This window comes from Pipistrellus hanaki, assembly GCF_964339955.1.
Source record: "Pipistrellus hanaki genome assembly, chromosome: 8".
In the NCBI taxonomy this organism is placed as follows: domain Eukaryota; kingdom Metazoa; phylum Chordata; class Mammalia; order Chiroptera; family Vespertilionidae; genus Pipistrellus; species Pipistrellus hanaki.
Genome location: NC_140510.1, coordinates 27247827 through 27264627, shown reverse-complemented (window position 1 = coordinate 27264627; position 16801 = coordinate 27247827).

The following is a 16801-nucleotide window of genomic DNA, read 5'->3' as shown; positions in this document are numbered from 1 at the left end:
AACTACACATAATTGATATATGCATACATACATAATAATATAAAGTATATAACTATACTTTAAAGAGCATCAAATTGTTTAAATTTTTACTATTTACTTTGTTATATCTTGTTTTTAAAAAGAAAAAAACTATATAAAAATTTCTACAAATATAAGCTCCTCAAAAAACTGACTTTATATATGTGTGTGTGTATAAATATATATATATATATATATATATATATATATATATTTATATACACATACTAGTACATACAAGCATTCATAGTTAGATTCATAGATACTAAATACAAGGTATACTAATGAAAGATACTAATAGAATATTTCTGAAAAGATAAACAACTAATTATAGTAAAGAATGAGAGTTATACTTTTCATATTATACTTTTTTTGCATATTTGTATGTAAGTTTTGGAATTTGGACTTCTACATTTATTTTCTATTGTAAACAAGTAAAGGGATTTCAAGAAGAAACCATTAACAAATTTTATACCTTTTCTCTGGAGTCTGCTTAAGTTGTACTATTATTTTGCATCTATGACCTAAGAATTAATTTAAAAAAAATTAATGACGTAACTTATGTTGAAAATTTTGAAGTATTTTCTGAAGTTAGAGGTTTTTAGTCCTAAATATTTATGAATTTAAGAACACAGTCAATATTTTCTAATAGAGTTATTTCTCAATGTTTTAATTACCCCATTAAGAGTAACTTCCTCTCTCTAGCCGAAACCGATTTGGCTCAGTGGATAGAGCATCAGCCTGCAAACTGAAAGGTTCCAGGTTCGATTCTGGTCAAGGGCATGTACTTGGTGTACAGGAGGCAGCTGATCAATGTTTCTCTCTCATCAATGTTTCTAGCTCTCTATCTCTCTTCCTTTCTGTAAAAAAATCAATAATATATATATATTTTTATTTTATTTTATTTTATTTTATTTTTTTAAAGAGTAACTTCATCTCATCCTAAGATGTAAAAATCATAGTGGAGAGTAAGGAGACTTTAGAGTATTTCTTCTATTGTCCTATTGTTATGAAATCTATCTTTTGCAGTACAAATTGTACTAACTCTTGCTATTTTCATATCATTTCTTTGCGCTTTCTTTACTTCTTGCAGAGGTATAATTTGGGGTATTATCTGGCCAAAAACTTAATGAGTAATAAGAATCTCAAAGCTCAAGAGGGCCTAAATATTTTTGTAAAAGGAAAAGTAGAGGTAAAATCAATAATGACTTTTGGGAATTGCAGTACATATTGACCTTAGATTTATTCTCCAGGGAAATTTTGATCAAACTGAAGAAAAGCATGTGCATTTCCTTGCATTGGCTCCAATTTAGAGAATCTTATGTCTATATGGCCTTTCTAGGGATGTTAGGAGCCAATGTTGAAACTGTACTTTAAAGAGCACCAAAGTTAAAATTCACAAGCTAAGGAACAACTTGTTTTCACAGAACTGAGAGCTGGCATGGCAAACACTTCTCGGTGGTGACTTACATACTTATTCAGTGATTTAGACTGCTTCTCTGGCACGGGTCAAATGGCATATTAACATGGGATATAATCCTTTCTCACTCCGTAGGCAATGGCTCAGTGTGATATTGGCACCATATTAAGCTTCATTAACCCTACAACACGTTGCCTTCTTACTCTTGGCACTCTCCTGCAGGCTGCAGGCAGTAACCCATGAGTAATCTGATTACCTACAACCGACTCTAGCTGCATGGAATGTAGGTTGACTACAGAGTGGAACACAATTACAGTCTTTTGAGATTCAATTAGAAAGCTGTTGGTAGAGCTTTCGTTCAGAATTCTGAAACTGGCTGCAATAACCCTTGTGAACTGTGTGTTTCTTAAAGAGCCCATACTAAATAACCAACCTAAAAAGCTTCACCTGTTCTTCATATGCCTTTATTTGGAATTTGTCCTCCTGAAGTGCATAATAAACCAAGGTTGCAGTTATAAACAACAGTAATTATTTCCAGACTTTGCCTTGGATTTTTTCCCCTTCTTTAAGGGGGAAACATTATTTGTCTCCTTCACCGAACTATTCTCATTTTAGTCTTCTCTGTGAATGAACATTAAAAATAAAGTGCTACTTAGCATGGAACTGAACATTATCATGCCCTTTAAATAAAAGCTGAGCCAAGAAAAATTAAACTTCTCATGTGAAAAACCAAAATTAAGACAAAGATGGTCTAGACTGGATTGTGTCATACTGGGTCATCTCATACACATCAGTTTTGCTAACTATACATATCCATACGATGTCATTCTTTGCATGCTGGTGGTCTGAATTTCTAATTGCACATTTAAAATAAAGCTATTTTACCCTGGTCAGTGTTTCTCAGTGGTTAGAGAGTCTGCCCAGGCATGGAAGGGTCACTGGTTTGATTCCCAGTCAAGGGCATGTAACTAGGTTGTGGGTTTGCTCCCTACCTCCAGTCCAGGTTCATGCGGGAGACAACTAGCTGATGGGACTCTCTCCCTCTCCCTTTCCCTCTCCCTCTCCTTCTCCCTCTCCCTTTCCCTCTCCCTCTCCCTCTCCCTCTCCTTCTCTCCCTCTCCCTCTCTCCCTCTCCCTCTCCCTCTCCCTCTCCCTCTCCCTCTCCCTCTCCCTCTCCCTCTCCCTCTCCCTCTCTCTCTCCCTCATCTTCCTCCCTCCCCTTCACTCTCTCTATAAAGCAATTGGAAAAATATCCTCTGGTGAGGATTAACAAATAAAATGAAGCTATTTTAAAATGCACATTTGGAAGAAAAAACACAGTAGTTAGAAGATGTTTCAAGTATGTATGTATATTAAAATGTTTTGGGGAATGGAGTGTTTGTTTTCTGTATTATTCTTGTTCCAAAACTTGCCTCATCTTGCTTATTTGTTGTAGGAGTTGCTTTTTCTATTCTTAGAATTATAGAATGAATGTGAATTTTGGAGACAGACAAGCTTGAATCTTGGCTTTTACTAACAATCTATGAAACCATTAGAAATTACTTCCTTTTTTTGAACCTCACTTTTCTCTTGTTTGAAGAAAGGGAATAAAAACACCTTATGACAGAATAGTTGCAACAATTTAACAGAATATGATGAAGGGAATGGCACAAGGCATGGGCTATAGTAAACAACACATGTGCCTTTCTGTCTTACTAAATTTCTAGGTCTCACCAGAAACTTCACCAGCTTGTTGTAAATTCATATCTTTGTTTTTAATCACTACATTATAATAGTCATCTTGTAATGATATAATTATCTATTTTCATGCTATAAAACTGGAGTAATAATTATTACTAATTATTTGGGGTTTGGGTTGGGTATTTATTTTTTAATTTATGTTTCAATAACAGTTAATATCCTATATAATAAAAGCCTAAAATGCAAATTATTTGACTGGGAGTTTGACAGGGAGTCAAACCAGGGGGTTGCATGGAACATGGCAGATGTCATTGACATGGTGCTGGCAGCAGGCAGCAGTGGAGGTACTGCTGGCCCTGATGGGTCCCCACAAAAGTGGGACCTAGTGAAACCCCAGAGGAATGGTGGAACAGGTGAGCTAGTGGTGCCAGGCCAAGGAAGGTGCTAGCAGGGGGCCTGATCACCCTGCTGATCGCCCCATATATGGCTACCAATGGTGGTAGTGATGGGGCTGCTGCCTGGCTCCTGACCACTGAGAGAGCTTAGAGAGGGGGTCATGGCCCCAATCGATTGCCCTGCAGGTGGACTGGTAGAGCAGGTAAGGGGATGGTGCCAGGTCACAGCAGGGTGCCAGGCTGGGCTGTGGGCTGCAAAGTTGAAGTTGTGAGCCCGATCCCCACAGGCCACCTGGGGGGACCCCACCTGTTCATGAATTTTGTGCACCGGGCCTCTAAAAATATATTTTAGTTTTACAACATAACGATTAAATATTTAATACCTTGTGATCATCTTGGGAGGTCTGGTACCCATCTGACACCATACATTGTTATTATCAATATTATTGACTGTGTTCTCTATGCTGTACTTTACATCTCTATGACTATTTTTCTACCTGACAATTTGTACATCTTATTTCCTTTAACTGTTTTCACCCTTCTCCAAAGCCCTCCCATCTAGCAACCATCACTTTGTTTTCTGTATCTACAATATAATTTTAAGGTTGTTTTTTTTTTTTTTAAGATTATACCTATGAAATAATATGGCATTTGTTTTTCTCTATCTGACTTATTTTTCTTAGCATACTACTACCTCAGATTATACTATCATAATGCCACCCTTGTCACAAATGGCAAGATTTTCTTCTTTTTTTATGGCTGAGTAATAGTCCATATAATAAACATATTTCTTTCTCCATTTATGTATCAATGAACACTTAGGTTACTTTCATATCTCAGCTATGATAAATAATGCTGCAATGAACATAGGGGTGCATATATCTTTTCAAATTAGATTTCTCTGGATAGATGCTGAGAAGTGGCATTGCTGGTCATGTGGTAGTTCTATTAATTTTTAGGAACATCTATATTGTTTTCGGTAATGGTTACACCAATTTACAATCTCATCAACAGTGTACACAAATCCCCTTTATCCACATCTTCACTAACACTTATTGTTTGTTGACTTACTGATGATGGCAATTCTGACAGATGTGATGTAATATATCATTGCTGTTTTAATTTTCATTTCCCTGATGATTGGTGATATTGAGCATCTTTTAATATGTCTACTGGCTGGCCGACTGTATGTTCTTTTTGGAGAAATAGCTATTGAAATTACCTGCTCACTTCCTAATCTCATTGTTTGTTTTTTGTTGTGTTGGTTACTAAAATATTTTGGATATTAATTCTCTATTTGATGTGTCATTTGGGAAATATCTTTTCCATTCAGTAGGTTGCCTTTTTGTTTTGTCGGCAGTTTTCTTCACTGTGCAAAACCTTTTTAGTTTGATGTAGTCCCATTTGTTTATTTTTTTCCTATGGTTTTTCCTTGCCTGAGGAAAATATCCAATAAATATTGTTAAAAGCAATGCCAAAGAGTTTACTGCCTATATTTTTTCTAGGAGATTTCAGGTCTTCTGTTTATGTATTTACTCCATTTTTAGTTCATTTCTGTATATGGTATAAGAAAGTGATAATTTCATTTTTTGCATTTTTTTTATTTGTCCAGTTTCCAAAACATATTTTTTTTAAAAAAAGAGACTGGCTATCGCTAATTATTGAAATGCATTATTTGTAAGCCTTTAGTTGAGTACCTGAGTTTCAGTAACTGGTATCTGAGGTTGAGTGAATATATTTTCCTTTTATTCACTTTGCATTTTCTTCAAGAAAATGTGACTATTCAATCAGTTCATTAAATTCAACCAGGTTCAAAAAAAAACCTCAAGCCAATCTTTTAGACTAATGCCAGTTCCTTGACCTCTTTGAAATAAATTAATAAAGAGCCTGAAAATGTAAGAATTTTTCAGTCTGAAAGTTGGATGGTTAGCAAAATCTCAGAGTATAAGAAATACACTCCCCTCTTTACTCTGCAAATAAACAGCTAGTTGAACTGCTGAATGCTAAGCAGTTTCTTGGTCATATTGAAAAGTTATGGCTCAGGAAATTACTTTCCTTCCTTTACTCTGTTGATGACCACATGTCCACGTGTCTGGTGAACCCCCACAAGTACTGGCTCCAATTGCAGAACTGGTGTGCATCTGATAACCGCTGCTGTGGGAGGCCATGCCACCCATTAACATCCATGAGTCAAATAGCTTAGTTTTATCCAGTCATCACTTACAATAATTTAATGAGACTTGCATTTATCCCTTTTGTAGTTCAACATGACACACTTAATTTTATCATTATCTGTAATGAGTCACTCCATGTCAACTGGTCAAGATTAGCATACATGCTTAATCACCAAGGGTTTAGGAACAATTTTCCAAAGTTTTGTCAGCATGTTTTGTTAGGTTTGTATTAATTTGATTAATAATAGCTGGGTGGGTCATTAATATGGGAAATCCAAATGGAGTCCTGAGATTCCAAAGTAACTTGTCCCAATCTGAACTACTTTTCAAAGAATAATTCTAAAAACAGCCCTGGCTACATCATCGGGCAAGGACATGTCTGGAAGAGTAGAAAGCTGGTATGGGTTAGTTTATTTTATTTTTTTTAATTCTTGTTTCCACTTGAGCCTTTGGCAGGTCCAAATCACAAGTGGGAAGTCTGGAAAGAATAATAATTTAACTAAAGGACATTGAAGGTCTTATGGGGTTGGTTTCAACTTTTCAAGCATCGGTTAAAATAAGGTCTTTAAAAAAAGTAGAGGAACTTGACTTGGAAATTGTTTGGTCAATACTGTTTATGACTCTCAGGAAAGCATTGCCACATTTTATTTTTTATTTTTGGCTGTAAGCCTGGAGTAAATCAACAAGACAAAGCTTGGCAACAAATTATTTTCTTTTGTTCTCACATTTCCGCCCCCATTTGTATCTACTCATTCGTACACACTTCAGACTCTATCACTACTGCCTGGGTTTGATAGGTTTCATACTTTTTTCTATCTCCAGAATCTTATTCTTTGGATCCACCCTGATTACTCCTGTCAATGCATTTTCTTCTTCTCATGCTGATCCCCTTCAGAAATGTCACCAACTGCCTCCACTTGTTCCTAAGCCAATCTCAGTCAATTTTATGTTTTCTTCACCCTATAAACTAACTCTAAAAATATTGATAAATAAAAGAGATTTTACTGGAGCTGTTTTATAAAAAGAAAATCTAAAGTTAAATGGAATGTATTATACATAGTCAAACACCCCAAAATGCCCTCTACACATCTTTGCTCTTTTCCCACAGTTCCTCTTTTCCCAGGCAATTTTCTTTTCTTATTTAGAAAATGTCTCTTCTCTCATTGCAGTCTAACATTTTTCTGTGGCTCGACCAAACAAGGCATCTATCCCAGCATCCATGCAGGGTGGGGGTAAGAGTGGTGGTATAAACAATGTATAATGTCATGTGTTATTTCATTTAATCTTTACAACATTCCACACGAGGAAATGGAGGAGCAGAAAGGTTCAGGACCCAAGATCAAAATTAAGGGGCAGAGCTCAGATATAGACCAGGTCAGGCTGGCTCTGAAGCCCTTGTCACTGTCACCCAACCATTATGACAGGTAATGTTCGGCGATGGTTAAACCGGCTTTTAAATATCTTGGTGATTATATATTTATTTTAATATGTATTTAAAAAAATATAGCACAACCCACATGTGATCTTAGAGCTACCGTTGCCTATTTAACCAAAACAAGTAAGCTAAGTTAAAGTTGCTTTGATATAAAATTTTAATTAAATGATAATATAGGTGGCCTACGGATATGGGAAGTAATTGTGAGGATGCTATTCAATTGAATAAAGTTGAGGAAACACTGACTATATTTGTTTAAAGTTCTGCTCACTGCTCTCTGTGAGTCTTTATGCAACATTAGTTTGAATAGTCTCTGTGCTTCTGTGCTTTTCCATCTCAAGTGTCCACCTTGCCCCTTTTCTTCTTGCTGAAGTCCTGCTTAAGTGGCACTCCTCTTCATCAACCTTCCCATCTGAACCTCTTCTGAAGATTTTAATTCATACACTTCATTCATGGCACTCAGTAGAGTATACACTTTTTTTGAGTACATATGTTAAAGTGTTTTTCCCCTCTGTTCATCACCTTCTAGTTAGGGATTTTCTCATTTACATCACCATATCTCCCTTTCCTGCAGTACTTGGCTTAAAGATAAGCACCCTGAAGAAAGATGCTGTGAGGAAAGAAGTCAAGGAGACAGTTCAAATTCCACTCTGCCACTTAATAGCTGTGGGAGCCAGAACAAGCAAACTTTGAGTCTCTGTGAGTACTATATAATATAGTATAAAAATGTAACATGAACATTATGTCTTATCAGAGAGTCAATATATGTTAGTACTTTTTGTTTCTACCACCAAAAAGTATTTTCTGAAATAAAAATGTACAGAAAAGATTAACACAAAAATGTTAATTTATTTAAGCTTCACCCCTAATTGTTATATGCTTCTGCATGTATCTTCAGTATTACTCAGATAAACAATTTTCAGCAAAAGTATCCATCAACCCAAATGCTCACAAAATTTATATTAGGAGTTCTTTGGATGCCTGTGATTGAATACCAACTCAAGCTAGTATAAGAAAAGGAAATCTTAAAGAAGTTGGGAGAGAGAAAGAAAGAATGAATATTTACGTGTCAAGAAACGACAGAATCCCAGGTGTAGGATGTGTTTCGGACATAGCTGGATCTAGGCTCACAGGTGATGTCACATTGCTAGGTGTGTCTCTCCCCATCTCCTCTTTCCCTCGATGTTGGCTTCATCCTTGGGCATTCTGTCTCCAAGTGCAGACAGTTCATAAGCAATACTGGACTTTTCTACCTCTCCCAACTGTATGCTTAGGTGAGAGCCTCTCTACCAGCATGTGTATCAGTTCCCAAGGACTCTTCCTGGCCTTTGTTGAGTTACATGTCCACTTTGAAACAAACACCGTGTCCAGCATTTTTGGTTGCTCTGATTGCCTAATCGGCCCAGGTGGAAGAGGAAGAGACTGATTGACAGCCCAATCACCTCCAGAAGTGAAAGGATATAGGACAGATATGAAATAACAGGTGCTCTTTCTAAAGAAAAAGTGAGGAAGAAAGCACAAGCATTTAGAACTATGTAACACACTGGAGGTCCAATGCACAAAATTTGTGTAAGGGGCTCGGGCCTTGCAACCCCAGTTTTGTTCAGAAGGTTGTCCAGAAGGTCATTTGGCTGTTTGGTCTAATTAGCATATTAGCTCTTTATTATATAGGATGTGCTTAGTGCCTCACATTCTTTCAGCATTCACTGTTGCAACAACTCACTGACAGCATCCTACATCAAGTACCTTTTCCTTCACCTAATGGTTTTCTTTTGCCATTAGCCAATATAGAAACATCCCTTGGCCAATGATGGGGGGACAAGTTGGTGGAAACATCCTTCACCCCCTTCTCCTCTTGTGGGATATCTTGATGGCATGTTTCTCACAGTCTCCTGGAATTCTCTAGTAAGATTGGATGCAATTGCCTTAGAAGTTTTCACTTGATAATATAGTATTATCACTTCTCCATCTTCTTTTCATCACTTAACCTCTCACATAAATTACTTATTCTTACCACCTAATCATGGTGTCTGCTTCTGGGGAATCCCTCCCTCCCTGAAAAAACAAACAACAACAGCAAAGTAATACAGATCCTAGTAGGACATCTCTATTCAATTTCAAAGTTTTCTGTGTAGCATTTACTCATTGCAAGTCATTACATGAAGATTGAATAGTTAAATTGTAATGGTTATTGTATTTGTCTGTGATATGTGACAATAGGAAAAAAAATCTAAGTGAGCATTATAATGAAGACTGAAATACATTAGAGGGGATGCAGGTGAGGCACAAAAATGTACTGTCATCAATTTTTTTTTTGCCTTTTCTTCCGATTAAAATTCTCTGCCTTTGCTATTCTTTTAAGGGTTTCTGATACCCACAAAACATTTTAAACCATATTTAAAAACACTTGGCTTAGTTTTCAAATCTGATGCAAGAGAAATACAATTGCACTCATCATTTAACTTGTCATTTGGCAGTACAGTTTACCCCTTGAGCCAGTAAGTTTCTACAAATTAGATATGTGGAAATACAATGAAGATAAACTTATACCTATATACTCAGTAAATACTTGAATTCTTGTTGTTATCAACTATGGTGTTATAAGAAGGAGAGAATATTGTTTCAATTCTCAAGGGAAGTTTAATCTAGTGGCAAGAGAAGATTCAATGAATAACGAGAGTCCAAGGGATCTGATTATGTGCGTGAAGGTTAGTCTAAGCAAACAATCCTTTGGAGTTTGGGAAAAAGAATATAAAGATAATCATGAAGCCAAGACCAACGTGAATACAGATAATGGCAAAAACGTACAATATGTTCTGGCAGACACTATATTGATTGGGTTATCCATTAGGGCTTAATTAAAAATGACTTTTTCCAGATGTTTCTTACTCATGTAATCTGCATATTGGGGATTTTAAAATGTTGCTTTTCCATCATTTACACTTTGGTGCTGGGAGTAGAATGAAAGAGGAGTGAGATTGAGAGAAGAAATTAATGAATTATAGCCTTGATGATATCATTCATCTCCATGTCTTTAAATATCTTCTTTATGCTGGTGATTCCCCAATTAGCTTTTTAGTTTAGAACTCTCTCATGAGCTACAGACTGAGTTTATACAACTGCTAAATCAACACTTCCACTTATGTGTCCAATAGATACCTCAATCTTCACATGTCTAAGCCTGAATTTACCTTCTTTCCCATAAAAGTTGCTCTACCTATAGCTTTTCTCATCTCAGTTGATGGTAATTCCTCTTTTTAGTTGCTTAGTCCAAAAGACTTGAAGTCATTTTGAATTCTTCTTTTCTCTCCTAACCACACATTCAATCCAGTGTGAAATCATGTTAGTTCTACAGCCAAGGCATTTAAAGACCACTCCCACCACCTTCATTGTTAGCATCCAGGTCCAAGCTGACATTATTTGTCTGGACTTTGCATTAGCCATTTACTGGATAGGAATCTCATCTCTGTTTTACCTTGAGACTATTGCACCACTCCTCTGCTCTAAACACTGCAATGGCTCTCTCAATTCTCTCAGAATAAAATCACAGGCTCAGAGTATCTTACAAGGCCCCATGTGATTTAGCCACGTGTCACTTCTCTGACCCCTCTTCCGCTCTTCCCTTGAGCAGTCTACTTCAGGGCATGTCCTCCCTGCCATTCCTGGAGCCCACCAGCCCTGTCGTGCTTTACTGCCTGTTCTTGTGCCCTTTATCTTTTTGGTCTTTCTTTCATGCTCTTACTCAGAGTATTTGTTTGACTCAGTGTCTCCCTTTCTTCACCTCTTCACTCAGTTAGTATGTCTTCAGTGAGGCTCTGATTACTGATTAAACTACAGCTATCTACCACCCCAACCAAAAGGCATTCTAATCCTTTTCTGCATCTCCCTACATTACCTCTCCATTTTGCTACATACCTACATTATTGCTATATTTTCTTCCTTTGCTACTACTTGTTAACTTCTAATGTACTCTATCATTAACTTTTTAATCATATGTATTATTCATTATCTATCTTTACTTGATGGAATATAAGCTACATGTAGGAAGGATTCTCTCCTGATCTTATTTCCTGTATTAGTTCTTGTATTATCTATTGTTGAGTAACAAATTGCCAATAAGTGTAGTGGCTTAAAAAATTGCAAATATATTAGTTCATAATTCTCTACAGTCAGACATCTGGCAGGTTTCAGCTTGATTCTCTTCCTAAGGTTTCACAAGGCTAGTATCAAGGCATTGGCCAGGCTGGGTTCTTATCTGTAAACTCTATGGATGAATCCACTTCCAAGCTCATTCTCCTTGATAGCAGAATCCAGTTTCTTACTATTGTAGAGTTGTCAGCCCTTTTTATCCAGCTCCAAAAGGCCCCAAAGGCCCCCTACAATCCTTTTATACACAGCCCCCCATATTCCAACTGCATATCCCTGTAAGTTCCCTTTCTGCCCCTACTTCTGCTTTTAAATACTCATGTGATTACATTGAACCTATTTGGATAATCTAAAATAATCTCTCTATTTTAAGGTCAATTGACTAGTAACCTTAATGCACCTACAAAGTCTGTTTCACTGTGTATTATACCATATTTACAAGAGTATTTACATGGAAGTAAAGGTCATGGGGCCAAAATTCTGCCTATTACACTTCCCAAGCACCCAGACCTAGTCCTCCCTGGCACATAGTATAAATATATGTGGCTGAGCTAGAAGTTTTATTTGCTGAAAGTTGGTCATTTGTTTATTATATTTGGAAGAAAAGTTTCTGAATCCTTCTAGTTTGAGTATATTGGAATGTAAAAAATTGTGTTTGTTTTGATCTTTGAAGAAGGAAGAATGAGGAAAGAAGAGAGGGAGAAGGAAAGAGGAAAATAGGGAAAGTCAGCGAGGGGTGATGGTTAGGCCAGAGTAAGAGAAAGTCAGAGGCAGTGTTCACGGGAACCTCCAATTTTCTGTTTTACACAAACTGAAAGTCGAGATTTTCCACCTTTGTTAATATAGTCAGTCCCAAGACTCTCACTCTTATGTGCCAGATGTGGTTCTCCAGGCTCTTAGTGCTGTAGTAATTGTTTAACAAACCAGACACCCTTGGAGGTTTGCTTGTACTTACAGACACATATTATGCCTGTAACAGGAGTCTGGTAGATGCAGGCAATTAACAAGGGTGGCCAGGACCTGGGAGACTTGGCGTGGAATTCCTGGCTATTTCTTCTTCTTGGCAATAATATATTATCAACTTGTCTTTACTACATTAAAACACAAGATATTTGAACTTAAATATGAGGAATTACTTTATTTCCTACATGAATGCTTAATCTCCATTGGGAAATTGATTTAGTAATTAGGATAATGTTTGAATATCAGAAAACTTTAGATTAATTAAAAATGATAAATTAGTCACTTTTCAATCTTATGCCTGGCTTCACTCAACCATGAATACGCTGCCAGTTTAGTACTTCTCTCCTCTTCTGCAGAGTGAATGCTCAGAGGTCACAGAGTACCGGGGTCCAGCTGGCTAACCTCTTTTAGCCTTCCCACTGGGCTCTTTCAACTAGCTGACTAGGAGAATCCTTCTCCTGTCTGAGATGACAGCATCGGGTGCCCTCCAGAAGAGGCATTCTGCATGGCCCTTTTACTTTTTTGATGGAATTATGCTGGGGAAAAAGAAATTATGCTATAAAAATTGCTTAATTAAGAATAGGGAATTTCCTCCCTAATTTTGTTACTTCTGCCAGCTCTTCTTCATCAAGTCATTCAACACATTTTTGTTGAATATATTCTTATATGGCATACATGGGCTATGTATTGGAGAGACAGATTTGGTTATAAGTTCAAATAGTTTGAATCTGTGGACTGAATTCTAGTGGAGAGTTCGCTGGGCATGGGAGGGGACAGAATGGTTTTAGGGAGCTAGTGAGGAAACTCTGTGACCTAGAGCAGAGGTGGGCAAATTATCATCTGCATACTGACTGCAAGTTAAGATTGGTTTTGCATTTTTAAATACTTAAAAAATCAAAGGGATAATATCATATTTGTGACACATGAAAATTATACGAAATTCAAATTTCAATGTTCATAAAAATGTTTTATCAGAATACAGTAAGGTACATTTATTTCATACTAGAGGTCTGATGCACAAAAATTTGTGCACTCCAGGTTGGGGGGATATTGCCCTCTTGCAGATGGCTTCCTGCCCCCCATCACCCTGCCATGGCTGGTCATTGCCATTGCCCCCACCATCACCATCCCCTCCTTTTTCCCACTGGCACTTTCCTTGGCTGGCCTGGCACCTGCTCACCAGCGCTCCCCTCCCTCCAATGTTTGGTCAATTTGCATATTAGGCTTTTATGATATAGGATTGTCTATGTCTACAAGGTTAGAGTTGAGTAGTTACAACAGAGACAGGTATGGCTCACAAAACATAGACTATTATCTTGATTTTTATTATCTTTATCATCACAGAAAAAATCTTTATGATCCATAGCATCAGAAAAAGGGTTGGTAAAGAAGTGGAACTCCTCATTCACCTTCTAGGAAGTGAAATAAATTAACTACCTCAGAGCACTAGCCTATGATTAAATGAGTGTGAGCTAAAGCTCAAGAGTTGTAGGTGGGATTTTAGGTTTTAAAAAGGGAGGGTAGGAAAGTGCCACATCTGGCAATGGAAGGTGAGGGGATGAAGCATTCCAAGGGCTCAGTCCTGGCAAAGCATGGATGTCACTTACTCAAGTGACAAATAGTCAGGTTCTGTGCTAAAGCAGTGTAAGAAGTTATTGGAATTCTTGTAGTTACAAGTGATAGAAATCCTACTCTAATTTAAACCACACAGGAACTTGTTGGCTTACATGTCAGGTTTTAGGGTCTCTAGCTCATTCTCTAAGCTCCTCTGATCTGTGTGACTTGGTTTGCAAGCATGCTGTTCCCATGTGGCAGCTCCAGTATTCCAGCCTTCTAATTTAGAAGACTCCCAGTAAGGGCACTGATGAGTTTGGAATGATTTACATATTCATTCCTGAGGCACTTCCTGAGAATTAAATGATATTAGGGATGAGATATTAAATGATATTAAATGATATTAAATGATATTAGGGATGAAATCGTGATGAGAAAATCTAAACCACCAAAAGGAAGGGGTACTGAGCTGGAAATGGGTTTCGTTACCAGAAGAGTAGTCAAGGTTCTGGACAAGATAGCAGAAGTCTGCTTTGGTGAAATAGTGCTCAAGAAGCATTGACACTGGGTAGCAGACCAACAGATGTGGCATTTCTGGGCAGCATCAGAAGCACTGAAAATACAATGTTACTATCATGGTTGGGCAGTATCAGTGACTGGGTAGGCCAAGTTGCTGAATCTAAAATAGAAATTGTCTGCCTGTTGTAGGCTGCTTCTGAGATCATGAACACACACTAAAGCAATAAAAGGGACCCTGGGCAATGTCTGCAGTTCAGGGAAATCTATCTAGTTATGTAGTCAGGTTTGTGATTATGGGATCCTTGCACATATCCCAAGGCTAATATTGCTTAGAGAAATACCTGTTACATAGAGGTGAATGCCAGCTGAGCCCCTGCAGTGTGCTGTCCATTTCTCTTGGTCCAAAAGGTAGAAAGACAGATAAGTAGCTCAGATTTAATAAAGTTTAGCTGCTACAATAAAATTATATGGTGAGATCTTGGATACATAACAGAAAGGGTAGTGCTTGAGGTTGGTCTTCTGGAAAAGTTACCTAGATGGTCAATTAGGAAAAAAAAATTCCCTGGATAGGTAGAACCATATGTGCGAAGGGAGGTGGACTTCAGAGAGCAAGTAGCAAGTAGCTCAGTGTTATTGGGGAGAAGAATGAAGAATCAGCTGTTAATTTGTTGCATAGCATCACCCATATCAGACTGGTTATGGTGAAGTCAAAAGATGATGTTGAGTAACCAAAAGAGGAATGTAGGACAATTAAGTGTTTTGTTGGGACAAATGGGTGGAGAGTGATATTTTCAAAAGAGGCAGAGATTAAAAGAGTAGGTATCTGATTAGCAGAGCAGGTAATGAGTTCGGATTTGAAAAATGTTAGTTCATGGTGCCTATGGGATGATCAGGTGTCAGTGTTTAATTGGCAGCTGGAAATGTGGTTCAAGAGCTCAGAGAAATAGCTTAGGAATTTTTTATTTATTCTTCTCCTGCTTATATGGAAATTTAATAAGACCCCTATAATTGCTCATTATGAAACCCAAGAATTTCTCTAAATCTGCTCCCTCTGACTATTGATGTCTTCCATTTTTTATTTATTCAATGTATTGGCTATTCATATGCCTCTAATTTTTATGGAAAGTATCTGGCTGAAAAGTGCACATCTTGGGTCTGGACAACAGCCTTTGCATTAGCTAAACAGTATAGTGATTCTTTGCTTAGAAAATGGGTCTTTTGATTTAAGCTTGGTCGTCTTAAAGTTTTATTCCTAAAATACTCTCAGTGGCCCCATCACTGCAAAGATGAAAGCTATTCTGCCTTCATCTCATCTCTGTGTTTTTACTAGACTTTTACCTGTAAGAGAACAAAAGCTAATATTTATATTGAGAAAAATAATTGGAACCCCATATTATTTCTAGTTTAATATATAAGTCATCTACTGTATCAGAACCACCAAGAGAGCTTGTAAAAAAATTGCAGCCCCCTGAGTTAGAAGATCTTAAGAGTCAGAATCTCTAGGAAGTAAAGTCCAAAATTAGTTTCTTCTTTTTTATAAACACCTTGATGATTTTTTTATGCACACCCTTAAATGTGTGGACTATAGCTGTAAAGCAAGAAAGAAAGAAGGTCACATTGGAAACCTGACTATTTAAAAAAAAATTAATATGAATTTATTGAAAAACACTTTAAAATGATCAAAATTTGTTAATATGAAAACACAATTCCACATATAAAAAGAGTATCAAAGTTAAAGTTTAGTGGATGATCTTTCACCTTTTATTTTCTAGAGGTATTTTTTGCAGTGTGTGTGTATGTGTGTGTAAATCTTAGCTTGTATTATACCTTTGTCAACGTGTCACATGCATTTCTAAATGTTATTTAAGTTCTTTAAAAAATAATGAAATATATTGATCTGTTACATTTATATCCTTCTAATAATTGGTTGTTGTCTATGTTTGTGTCTGGGTTGCTTTGCTAATTTTGCTAGCACTATCTCAGAAGTGAGCTCCCTGGTTTCTCCAGCTTTGAGTTTCTGAGGACCAAACAGGACCTACCTGAGTTTAAACTATTGTTGGACATTATCAAGAGCAACTTTAACAGCGCTGTAGAATAAATGAAAACAAGGCTGCGGATGAATGCAAATAATGAAGTAGAGTCTGAAAATAAATTACTGTTTCAAAAATTTACTATTTTCTGGTAAAAGAAAGAAAAAGGCAGCATGACTGCTTAAAGGGAAACAAGAAATGAAGAAATTGATTTGGGAGTGAGACACACCTGAATATGTTTGTTGGTTGAAGAGAATGAGTGAAGAGGGAAATATCAGAACTACAAAAGAAGGAATTATTGAAAATCAAGTTTTCAAATTATATACAGGGATTGAAATCTTGAGTACAAATGGAAGTGTTAACCTTGAAAAGGAGCGGAGATAAGACTCTCCCTGAGAGAGAGGTAACTATGCAGATGAAGATAATGGGAGTGAATGCGGTTCACACATAACACTGCACCTCTGTGC